Source organism: Miscanthus floridulus, chromosome 1, assembly GCF_019320115.1.
Source record: "Miscanthus floridulus cultivar M001 chromosome 1, ASM1932011v1, whole genome shotgun sequence".
NCBI lineage: Eukaryota > Viridiplantae > Streptophyta > Magnoliopsida > Poales > Poaceae > Miscanthus > Miscanthus floridulus.
Window position 1 is genome coordinate 116,702,130 of NC_089580.1, and position 12,138 is coordinate 116,714,267.

General features: G+C 40.2%; 1 pseudogene; it reads left to right on the forward strand.

Moving 5' to 3' along the window:
- Positions 1-1,355: 1,355 nt before the first annotated feature.
- LOC136539203 (glycosyltransferase-like At2g41451) lies at positions 1,356-7,877 on the forward strand (annotated as a pseudogene).
- Positions 7,878-12,138: the final 4,261 nt, after the last annotated feature.

A 12,138-nucleotide genomic window follows, 5' to 3' on the forward strand; every position in this document is an offset into this window, starting at 1 on the left:
TTGAGCTGCCTTTTCCTGATCTGATCAACTCCTATTTCTTTTACACTAGGCTTTACAGTCCACGCTAAATTCTTTAGTTGTTCCATTTTTGAGAAAGTTCCTTTTCTTCTCTAGCGTGCTTGCATGATAAAGAAAATATTTGTTAGCCCATGATAAAAGAGAATATTTGCTGCCTTCACTCTCCTCTAGCTTGCGGGATGCAACTGTGGATAGAGGAATAATTATTTCCTACTGCTTGTGGATGATCAATAATTAGTATCTTTTGTTCATAATATAGAAATGTTTGAATGCAATTTCATGGAAGTTAAATAATACTCAAAATCACGGATTCGAGGGTGGAAACCCCTTCTGAAAAAATGGGCCATGTATAGCTGTAGCAGAGGAGGGGAGACGAAAGTTTATTAACGGAAAAAGTCCACATTACCTCCTCAACTTTCGCGAAAGTCCGCTTTTCCTTCCTGAACTCTAAAATCGGGCAAAACACCTCGTTCAACTTTTAAAACCGTTCATCTTACCTCCCTGGCTCTGTTATAATCAGTTTTGAAGATGGTTTTATCTTTTTATTTATTTATTTTGGTTGAATCTTAAAAAAATCATAGTAAATCACAGAAAAATCATAAAATAGAAAATTCAATTTTGTTGGACTTCACATGAGTAGATATACACAGTGAACATATAATATGATACGCTTTAGTACAAACTTTTTGTTGTAACTTTAGATCTATGCTTTTCTGTAATTAATGGGAATAATTCATAGCTGTAGTTTCTATGGTCCTAATTGTGATGAAATTTTTATGGTGGGCTAATTATTGTATGCTTGAATTGTAGTAAAAATTTATACTGATTGGATCATGTATAGCTTAGTTATAGATTTATTTGTATTTAAGAAGCATAAATCTAAATAAAATCTATAACTAAGTTATACATGATCCAATGAGTATGAAATTTTTACTATAGTTTAAGCATATAATAATTAGTACACCATAAAAATTTCACCACAATTTGACCTATAGAAACTACAACTATGAATTATTCTATTTAATTACAGAAAAGCATAGATCTAAAGCTATAGCAAAAACTCTATAGTAAAGCATACCATATTATATGTTCACGGTGTAGATCTACTTATGTAAGTTCAATAAAATTGAATTTTCTATTTTATTATTTTTACTATGATTTTTTAAAGATTCAGCTAAAATAAATAAAAAAGAAAAAGTCAAAAACACCTTCAAAACCGTTTATAACGAGGGTAAGATGAACAGTTTAGAAAGTGGATGAGGTGTATTACTCGGTCCTGAAGTCGGAGGAGGAAAAACGAACTTTACGAAATTGAGTGAGGTAACGTCACTTCTTTTATTAGCCCCCCAAAATCGAACAGGCCGGCCCAAAGTGGGGAACGCGGAACGAACGGAAAACCCACCACAACCGGCCTCGAGAGATCGGCGTCTTCGATGCCGCCGGCGCAGGCGCCCTCCGGCGGCGGCGCCGCGTGGCGCCAGCTACTCCTGCTCCTGACAGTCCTCCCGCTCGCGCTCGCTGCGCTGGCTTTCGTGCTCCAGTGGCGCGGCGGCGGCGTCGATGACCCGACCACGCGCTGGCCCTCCCACGCCTTCCCCGGCATGGCCGAGCCCACCGCGCCGTCCCTCCCCTCGTCCGACTGCAACGATGTGCTCGTGGGATCCTCCGCCCCCGCCTTCCCCTACCTCCGTGGCTGGTCCTTCCCCTCCGACTCGGGCGCTGCCATCCAGACCATGGCTTCTGTAGAGGAACATCTCCAGCCCAAGGTGTGCGTGCAGACGAGCACCTCCGCGGGTCTTGAGCAGATCCTGCCCTGGCTCTTCTACCACAAGGTCGTCGGCGTCGCGCAGTTCCTGCTCTTTGTGGAGGGGAAGGCGGCCAAACCCAATGTCGCGGGAGTCCTCGAGTCAATTCCTGTGGGTGGCAGAATTCTCTGTGCGTTTGTGTTCTTGATCCTTTCCATGTTCCGCAGTTCCAGCGCTAATTTCAGTGCCTTTGTTTGTCTTCTTGATTGATTGATTACGGAAGGGGGTAAAAGTGGTGTACAGAACCAAGGATCTTGAGGAGCGGCAGGCACGGAGGTCAGCTTCGTATTCCCAGTCCGCTGTTTTCGATAACATACTTTTGTGTGCCATTTCCTTTCTGCTAAGAACCACATAAATCCCATAAAGAATTGCCCTAGAATTCTAAATAAAAAAAATCCCATAAAGAATAACCACATAATGATTTCTGCATTTCGTTTCAATTTTGAAAGTGAGAATCAAAAGGATACGGTTCCTGGTGTAGCCAGACAAAATTAAGTCAGACCGCACCCAACCATTGACAATGATGGATGAAGGGAGAATTTTTCCATGCCTACTAGTACTAGTAACCCACTTTTAGGACATAGCATGGCATAATGTCTGGCTTGGCATGTTCTTTGATAGAGTTTCTTTCGCTCATCTCTGTCGCCTTCCTGATGTATTTTATTGCTTGGGCTCAAGTCGAATCTGGAACGAGACTTGGCTTTCAGGATTTTTCTATAAACCTTGCAACTATGAACTCTTTGTGAAGCAATCACTCAACATGGAGATGGCTATTGTAATGGCTCGGGTATGTCTCTTGTCTGTTATATCTGCTGTTTATTCTGTTATATGAATGATTGAGCTTTTCATTTGTAGCTTTAGCTAGTCACTGGGACTGCTATGCAACAATGTAGGTTTCTAGTTTTTCTTTGAGATTTTTCTTTAGGCATTTCATACACTAAGGACAATGCTAATTTTTGAAGGATGGTGGCATGGATTGGATCATACATCTAGACACTGATGAGTTACTCTATCCTGGTGGAGCTGCTGAGTATTCTGTTAGACGTTTGTTAGCTGAGGTCCCTCGTGATGTTGACATGGTTATTTTTCCAAACTATGTAAGTAAAAAAAAGCCAAGAATCAAGTTTTGCCCTGCTACTCATATGTCTGGCTGTCCACAAAATTTCGATGACTAATTAACTTAAATGTCTTCAGGAAAGCAGTGTTGAGCGTGACAATATAAAAGATCCATTCAGTGAAGTAAGCCTTTTTTTTTAATTTCTTTTCGCCCCTTAAGCGCCAACCTATATACCATTGTTTGCAAACCACATGTTAACATAACTTTGTGTATCTGAGAATAACACCACTACTCATCATGAAACTTTTATACACCATGAAGTTAATGCAATCATTTTCTTTTCATTTTGACAATCACATACAAAACTGGGGGCAACTTATTCCTCTAATTGTGGGCACCTAACTAGTTCATTTTGTGCAATGCAATTTTAGTTTTGTTTGCGAATGATTGCATGCTGTAGTTACTAGTTTCTGCTCATGTTTATAAGGCATCTATAGTGGAAGCTCAATTTGTTGTTTTTAAATTATTGGATATTTTATATGCATTTATTCAGATTTTCGTTGTTCCTTGCTTACAATTCCTGCATGAAGTGAGTCCTACTCAAGTACTTTGTGACTATCTACGTTTGCTTGAAAATTAATTGGGACTTGCATTCCTTGTTGCTCATTCAGACTTTCACTTAGGAAGATTTGCAAACACTGTTGAAATTCCATTTCAGTTGCCATCCCTAATTAAAATTGAGGTATTTTAATTATGTACTGTATAAGTGTATATGGGAAGGGCGGGCCTGGTGCAAGCGGTAGAGTCTTACCGCCTGTGACCGGAAGATCCCGGGTTTGAGTCGCGGTCTCCTCGCATTGCACAGGTGAGGGTAAGGCTTGCCACTAACACCTTTCCCTAGACCCCGCACAGAGCGGGAGCTCTCTGCACTAGGGTATGCCCTTTTTTTTTACAAGTGTATATGGAATTTAGCCAGTTCAGTAAATTGTATATTTTTAGAAAAAATGAGTTGGTTCTGGCGACTATGGCTTCACCTTTGCATAAGTTGGGGTCATCTATGCCTATGTGCACACATGTGTTATGATACAATTTTAGGTGGCCTGCAGATAGGATGCAATTTTATAAGGTTTTTTTTTGGATTCAAGGATAATTATTTGTGCGCTCTGAACTTTCCATGGTTGCTTTGTTCACTTCTTTAGTACTACTTTTAAGTTTCTTTGAAGCACCAAGAGCCCACTAGATTTCTGCCAGCAAAATCATGCAGCTTGTTTTGAAGCTTACAACTTCTGGTACTATCATCTTAGGTCTGTTACAATGCATGTTCAGTTATCTAGTCATGAAAAAGAAAAGTGGCAAAATAGAGGATGCAGTGTCTGGGCAACAAGTCATGATGCCCTAGCATGCCCAAGAACAACAGCAGATCAAGAGATTCTGTTGGGATCTGTAGATGTGTTTATCTATACTATAAGATATCTTTTGTTATCATTTTTAGCAAGGGAAATATCTCATATACTGCACCAGTTGCAACTTGTGAACCTTCATCAGCTATTGTAGTAGGCGAGCAGTACAACAACAACAACAACAAAGCCTGTCAGTCCCAAATAAGTTGGCGTAGGCTAGAGTTGAAACCCACCAAGAGCCCCTAGTCACGGTTCAGGACACCGTGCCCAGATCACGACACGGCGCGTCACAGGGGTGACGGCCCGGCCCTTGCTCATTTAACACCATACCCGGGTTCCGGCATGGCAGTGTCGCTAAGAGGGTTACGCCCTAGCGGGATTCTTTTGGGTTTCATCTCCATACTAGTGGCTAAGTTTTTACATTGGCTCGCGAAGCCTAACACAACCCTCCTCTTTTATCAGGACCTGCTATGCTAGAACACCATAGGCACCCCAACATAGGCGGAGTTGTAGTAGGCGAGCAGTACCTCTGAATAATGATCTTATCATGACAAACTTTTTTTTGCATGGCAATATCTTACCAGGTATCTATGTTCAAGAAGAATTATGATCATCTCCCTAAAGATACTTACTTTGGCATGTATAAGGAAGCGACGCGTGGAAATCCTAATTATTTTCTCACTTATGGTAATGGAAAATCTGCTGCACGAATTCAAGACCATCTCCGCCCTAATGGCGCACACAGGTGGCATAATTATGCAAAGAGCCCAAAGTAAGGATATTTTGACAACATACAATTTGACATTATCATATATGTTCATCAGTACTACCTCTGGTCACAAGTTCTTGTGTCTTAAATTATTAGTAAGACATCATTTGGTATCAAGAACATGAAAATCTTATCTGTCTCAACAAGTTCAATCTGGATACCTGTCAATATCCAATATGTAAATTTTTTTGTGATTGGAGGGAGTACATCTCAGAATAAGAGTTATTCTTACAATATTCTGGCACATCACTAACAGTGAGATCAAGTTGGAGGAGGCTGCAGTTCTGCACTATACATACACTAAATTTTCAGATTTGACATCTAGACGCGATCGCTGTGGATGCAAGCCTACAAAAGAAGATGTTAAGAGATGTTTCATGTTGGATTTTGACAGAGCAGTAAGTGAAGATGCTTTTATATGTAATTCTGAAGCTCAAGAAATATATGCTGTTCTTGGTGCTTCCCACTGGATGACTCAGCTAGCTACTGTCCCTTCTACCACTAACTTAAACATTTGCTATGCAGGCTTTTATAATTGCATCGACTGCTAGTGAAGAAGAAATGCTTCGCTGGTAATTTTCATTGCTTAATTGTTTTGTGATTGTGTAATGCTTTAGAGACGCTGCAGTTCTGTTCACTCAGTTCAGAATGGCACTTGATTGATTGGAACATGGAAGTTAGATATATTAACAGTTTTCGTATTTGGATTATTTTTTATAAGAGGTTTAATCTGTGTTGGAGTCTTGGAGATGAGTTTCCTTAACTTTAGAGATTATTTCTTAAGGGTTTATTCAAATCGAAAATGTCCTCATAAAAGGGATCAACAACAACAACAACAACAACAAAGCCTTTAAGTCCCAAACAAGTTGGGGTAGGCTAGAGTTGAAACCCAGCAGAAGCAATCAAGGTTCAGGCACGTAAATAGCTAGTTTTCTAAGCACTCCTATAAAAGGGATCACACTGTACTATATTTTTTTCCCCGATCAAACAGGATTTAGGGTTTTAGAAGGTTAAAATAGTTTTTTATTCCATCTCGTGTCTTCTTCCTCAGGTATGGTCTGTCTACCTATACTATACTAGTACAGCCATCATTTGGTATGGTGGTTACTCATTCAACAATGAAATAACTTGCTAACTTCAAGCACATGGTAACAAGTGGATGCATAACAATTCCCAAGTTGCAACCTATAGGGTCAAGATAGTAACCTCAATGAAATCACATGTTGGGGACTTGGGGTTTTCAGACCGAGACAGTCCTCAAATGCCTCACCAGAAAACATGGCCCAAGTCTGGACCAGCTTGAGAAGGCTTGACTCAAAACTCAAAAGGCCCAAGGTCTTATTAGGTTGTTGAATAGATACTGTTTTCTTTTTTATGACAGAATACATGAAACATAATTTATTGCGTTAAGGTGAATCAGACTGGGACTAGAGACATTGGCTCAAACCTTACACCGCAGCATTTGCCCTGAATCTGGAACAATCAGACTACACTGGACTATTTCATGGAAAGATCTAATGTTTACACACACTATTCCAGCTGCCTCTTGGTGCCAGTTGAATGCATTAAAGTTGTGGCATTACATTTTTTTTCTCTTACATAGAAATGGATTTTAGTGTTGTTTTGCTAATTTTTTTTTCTTGTAATGTTTCTTGTTTTAGCCTACCACTGTTTGGGACTTAAAGGCTTTGTTGTTGTTGTTGTTGTTGTAACTGTTTCTTGTTTCTTTTTTTGGCTAGGTACAATGAACGTGTCGTGTGGAACGATAAACAGATGAACTTAAAGCTTCTGAGGAAAGGAGTGCTGACTCGCATATACACCCCAATGGTGGGTACCAACAATGCTGCCGTGTGAAGTCACTATCATTTTCTGTGCTATTTAATGCTTAACAGTAGTTCTCTTTTCTCTGCCAGTCAATTGTTCAGAGTCTGCGCGAATCTGGTGTCTTCACTTCCGCCATTGCAGCTGGCCAACCTGCTGTGAATGCCAAACTCTCACCCAAGAAAACCAATGAGCAGAGCCAAAATGTTACCACACCTGGGGACTTGACAAGAGTGGTTGGAGCTACTGATTCTAAGGCATCTGCTAGAAAGATACTGCAATCCGTTGATCTTGCCTTCAGGGATACTGATGTATCATGCTGTTCCACCATTGTCGCCGCCCAGTTTGGACGAACACAAGCATCACAGTGAATAATAATGTCATACGATTTTTTTTTGTTGGGCGTATAAGTTCCTAATAAAAGGAAGAAAAGAAAAGGTACTGACATCTTCGCTAAAAAAAAGTGCTAACATCAGCATGGATGGTCAACTTCTATGCAATCTGCAGCAGCTGAATTTTGGCAAGCAGTCTTTTTGGTGATCAAAGGGATACGGATATTTGGATGCGGATAACACTGATTGATAGATATATAGTGCTCTATTGGGAACAAAACAGTTTTTTTTTAGTCAAGTTTTGTACAAAAACTTTATAAAGTTATTAACATTGAGTTTACGTGGAGTTCTCAGGCTGGATTCTTCCGTCGTTTTAGGGACACATGGTGAGTCGACTGACTTATGGGCTATGGCTGCAGATTAAAGATTGATAAGACTGCTAGTTACTACGGCATACGGCAAGGGATAGGAGCACATGCTATCTTCTCGTGGACTTGCTATGCTATCTTCTCGTGGACTTGATATGCTATCTTCTCGTGTAAAACTTGCTATGGCTTGATCCTTCCTTTTCAAAATGGTAGGGTATAGTAATATAGTTTGACCGAGCATGGTCTCTGGGATATATTGCTGATATGACAGGGAAATTAACATCAGATAAAGAGAAGCGTTTTTAACTCTGTGTAAATTTTTATAGTGGATACTTTTATGGACTAATATTAATTAAATATTAATAAATTTAATCTTAAATTATGCGTATTTTGTAAAAACAAAATGAGGGACTAGGTTTGTTCCACTTTAACAAGCCGTTGCGACGATCATATGACCCTAAATTGTGGCATTGAGCTTGAGCATATAAATTAGTCTGCTTCAACCTGTATGTCTAGGTTTAAGTTTTTGACTTAGGACACATGTTCGTATTTTGCAGTCAACTTCTATTCAAATGGTAGGACGATCTGTAGCTAATTATTATTTTTATGTGGTAGATGATGTGCTTGGGTCCAAAGGTTTGCGCGCATTCGTTAATAAGGTGTTCAGTATGTGTAACTAGTTGCTTGTATTAGCCTTACCCTTCCATTAGGTCGGCCCAAGTTAATATAAATATATGCAATATGTTTGTGTTCGATTGTCATCCACATGTAAACTGTGGTTGGTAAAATTATGTTTGGTTGTTTATATTATGTTGCATGTGGTCACTTCTATGTTTTGTGGGCAGTGAGAAGATTTTAGTTTTGTGGGCCACGTCCACTTCAACGAAATGCAACATATACCCACATGCATATGAGAGTAGGTGTTTCAGCAACAGTGATGACTGTATCATCTTTGCTTCGAGAGACAATTAAAGTGTTAACCCACAATGATTTTGCGTGATCGTTCCTAATTTGTATCGAACGAGCAATCAAAGTATATGGAGATTATCATGTCAGTAGCATGAGCAACTATTTGAATCTAGACTTGGTTGGATGCACGTTTGTTGTGAGATTCTGGGTTTGTACGGTAGGTAGCTCAGACGAAAGCCTCCATGCAACAAGAGTTCGTGTGAAGCAATGACTTGAAAGGAGATCTGCTATCTTTGATACCCGGTGTCCTGAATGTTGCCATATGGATGAAGATGGAGGACATGTCTTCTTTTTTCAATAATGAAAAAAACGTTTTGACTGCAATCATCACGACTAAAGTTTACCAAAGAACTGTACATTGTTGAAATCCAATTCTAAAAATAAACGACCACCCATGGAAAACCATGTTGCAGCCGATTCCAATGTGCAACAAGCTTGTTGGATAAATAGCTTGAAGGGGATATGTGTTGTTGAAATGCAAATATGTGAAGAGACACATAAACAGGCTCTGAATTTGGAGCATATATATCAAAAGGAAAAAGTCTACTTAACCCCCCACCTAGTCTACTTCACCCCCAACTATGAAACCGTCTGTTTTACCCCCTGAACTATCTAAAGCCGTCTGTTTTACCCTCTGGGCGGTTTTTCAGCGGCGGTTCGCTACAGTAACGATAGGTTGCTACAGTACCCATGATTCCGGATTTTCTTTTTTTTTATTTTCGGTGAATTTTTGAAAAATCATAGTAAATCATAGAAAAATCATAAAATGAAAAATCTAATTTTATTGGACTCCACATGAGTAGATCTACACAGTGAATATATAATACGGTATGCTTTAGTACAAATTTTTTTTTGTACCTTTAGATTAATTGGAAAATCCAATTTTGTCTGTAATTAATTAGAATTTATCTATAACTAAGTTATACATAGTCCAATGAGTACGAAATTTTTACTATAGTTCAAGCATACAATAATTAGCGTACCATAAAAATTTCACCATAATTGGACAATAGAAGCTGCAGCTATGAATTATTCCAATTAATTTGAATACAAAATTAGATTTTCTAATTAATCTAAGGCTACAGTACAAATTTTGTACTAAAGCATACCGTATTATATATTCACTATGTAGATCTACTCATGTGGAGTCCAATAAAATTAGATTTTTCATTTTATTATTTTTCTATGATTTACTATGATTTTTCAAAAATCATCGAAAATAAATAAAAAAAAGAAAATTCAAAACACGGGCACTGTAGCAAACCCTCCGTTACTGTAATAGACCAATGTTACTGTAGCAACCCCCCGCTGAAACCCGCCCAGGGGGTAAAACAGACGGTTTTAGATAGTTCAGGGGGTAAAACAGACGGTTTCATAGTTTGGGAGTGAAGTAGACCAAGTATGATAGATGGGGGGTTAAGTAGACTTTTTCCTATATCAAAACGAAACCGGCTTATCATCAAACAAGATAACGCTAGTTAAGAAAGTGATCCAATGTATCCTTCACGAAGAGGAAAAGGTTCGGCTTAGGATTGTCACATGCATGGTGCAGCCGTGCAGTGCAGGTGAGAGGCAAGAAATAAAGGCAATGTTGGGGATAGGACGCGCTGTGTCTACTATTCAGAGGAGCGGATGGATGCACACACACCACATAAATAAAGCAAGCAAGCAAGAAGGGAGACAAGGAGCATTACTTAGAGGAAGCCACCGCCTAATTTTCTAAAAAGGGGAGCTTGGGCCTCATGCATGCAGATGCAGTACTGCCCCTGTTTAGCTGCTCTACTAGGGGTTTAGGCGCCTTGCATATATTCAGTTAAGTTAATTAACAGGGTATTTTAATTTCCTTAGCTTGGGAGATTTAAATTGTATGTATTGTCGGATGATCCGGCATTATTAACATCAGATACTTCACCGGCGGGGTAAATGTCTTGAGACAGGCCTGGAGTTGCCGGAGTACTGGAGATGGTGAAATTATACCTAGTTACTACGTGATACTACTATGGGATGGATTGTACTTGTACACGAGGGATGGTCCGAGGACGAGGAAGATAAGATATTTTTCTCGGACGCTGACTCAACTAAGAACTATCCCAAAAGCCTTGACTGGGTGGCCTTCTCCATCATGCCAGCTCTCACCCTCGTACCTTGTCCTCAATCTTCGACGGTTTCCGACTGGCGCTACAATCTTTGTTACCATGGCGTCCCTACCCTAACACTTGCCTTGCCTAGCCTATGGTCCTACCCCTACTCCTACTCCTACGCCGCATCCGGCATCGCATGGCCATGGCAGGTGGGCTCACCATCAGTTACTGCTCGCCTTCTCTCTATGTGCAAGACAAAATAAAGAGTCTCGCAAGAGACCTGACGGGCCAGAATTTGGTAAGCTGGGTATATATCCTCAATAATGAGGCCTTATTTAGTTTCTCCTAAAAAATTTACATCCTATCTCATCGAATATTTGGACACATGCATGGAGTATTAAATATAGACTAAAAAAATAACTAATTACACAGATTGCGACTACTTTGCGAGATGAATCTTTTAAGCCTAATTAGTCCATAATTTGACAATAAAGTACTACAGTAACACATGTGCTAATGATGAATTAATTAGGCTTAATAAATTCGTCTCGCGGTTTACTGATAGATTCTATAATTTGTTTTTTTATTAGTATCCGAACACCCCATGCGACACCCCCATGTAACACCCGATGTGACACCTCAAAACTTTAAACCTTGAAACTAAACAAGGCCTAACTTCAGTTTATGCACCACTAAAAGCGAGCCTAGTAAGGCTAAAAAAAGCGATCCTACTAGAGGGCTAGTGCAGAGATAAGGCTTGTTTGGTATAAGTTTTTCTTGATAGGGGAATATAGCTCGTTTTTATTAAAAGAAAGAGAATTACACGACATGTATACGAGAGAACCCGCATAACATTGATTACAAACCACTAAACTAGTGTGAGTGATCTGGAATAAATGTAAGAAAAAAAGGAAGGAAAGAGCTACTGCTCTCAACACCCAAAACCCCAACTGAGCCTGCAAGAATAGGATACAACAACGCAATGGTGTATTTTGTAGGCAATCTACCAGAGAAGACTGACATCCAGCAGCAACGGCGGCAAAGCATCTGCTAGCAAAGACCAAGCGACCATGATAGCCAAGAAGTAGCTAGCACGCTCTCGGTAGCAAAGCATCTACCAGAGAGGGACCAAAGAGCCAATGGTGGCAAAGCATCCGCCAAGGATTCTATCGGCGGCCAAGCATCCGCCGGGGGAAGAAGTGAAGACGCCCATTGCGGCAAAGCATCTGTAGAGGGGAAAGGCCATCATACTCTCAGCAGCAAAGCATCTGCCAGAGACGAGACCAACAACAACGGCGGTAAAGCATCCACCAGCGAAAACAAAGATGGCCAAGCATCCGTATTGAGAGAGAGGATGGTGGCAAAGTATACACTACGAAAGCCAAATGATGGCAGCAAGGTCAAGCACTGCACGACAAACCATTACGAGGAAGAACATATGCACAAGCAGGCACAACAAGAAACTCCACCAAGAGCATGGCAGGATCCATAGATGGCAGCAACCACATGGGGGTAGGT